Source organism: Mandrillus leucophaeus, unplaced genomic scaffold (genome assembly GCF_000951045.1).
Source record: "Mandrillus leucophaeus isolate KB7577 unplaced genomic scaffold, Mleu.le_1.0 Scaffold48, whole genome shotgun sequence".
NCBI lineage: Eukaryota > Metazoa > Chordata > Mammalia > Primates > Cercopithecidae > Mandrillus > Mandrillus leucophaeus.
In genome coordinates this window covers 4,309,038-4,309,444 of record NW_012105142.1, presented here as the reverse complement: position 1 = coordinate 4,309,444, position 407 = coordinate 4,309,038, and the positions used below count along the sequence as shown (strand labels likewise).

At 55.5% G+C, this 407-nt stretch overlaps 1 protein-coding gene across 2 annotated transcripts in view; it reads right to left on the bottom strand.

Moving 5' to 3' along the window:
• LOC105550362 (chromosome unknown open reading frame, human C19orf12) overlaps positions 1–407 on the bottom strand; it is a 6,343-nt gene that overhangs the window by 5,122 nt on the left and 814 nt on the right. The gene's annotated exons all lie outside the window — the stretch shown is intronic.

Genomic DNA, 407 nt, shown 5'->3' with positions numbered 1-407 from the left:
ACTGCACTCCAGTCTGGGCGACAGAGTGAGATTCCGTCTCAAAAAAGAAAGAAAAAAAGCAGGTGGTAGAGGTGGGCAGGCCCTCTAGGGGTGAAGGGCAGTTCTTTGGGTAGTCTCTTTCAGAACAGGGGAGCTCTCTCAGAACGAGCCCGCTCACATGAAATGGCCACACCGCATGTGCTGAGAAGGTGCATGGCCCCTCCCAGCCTCCTCCCCGGTTTCCTTTCTGCAGGGACCTTGCAGTCATGATCAGGGTGAGGGAGGCCACCATGGGACCCAGGACACCCTGGGATCTCCAGAGGCCTGCTGCTCTGATACTTATTCTGGGATCCTAGCACTGGGGAAAAGGTGCCTCTAGGCCCAAATGACACAGATGCCATTTTCAAGAGTGCCCCACACTTCTGAGA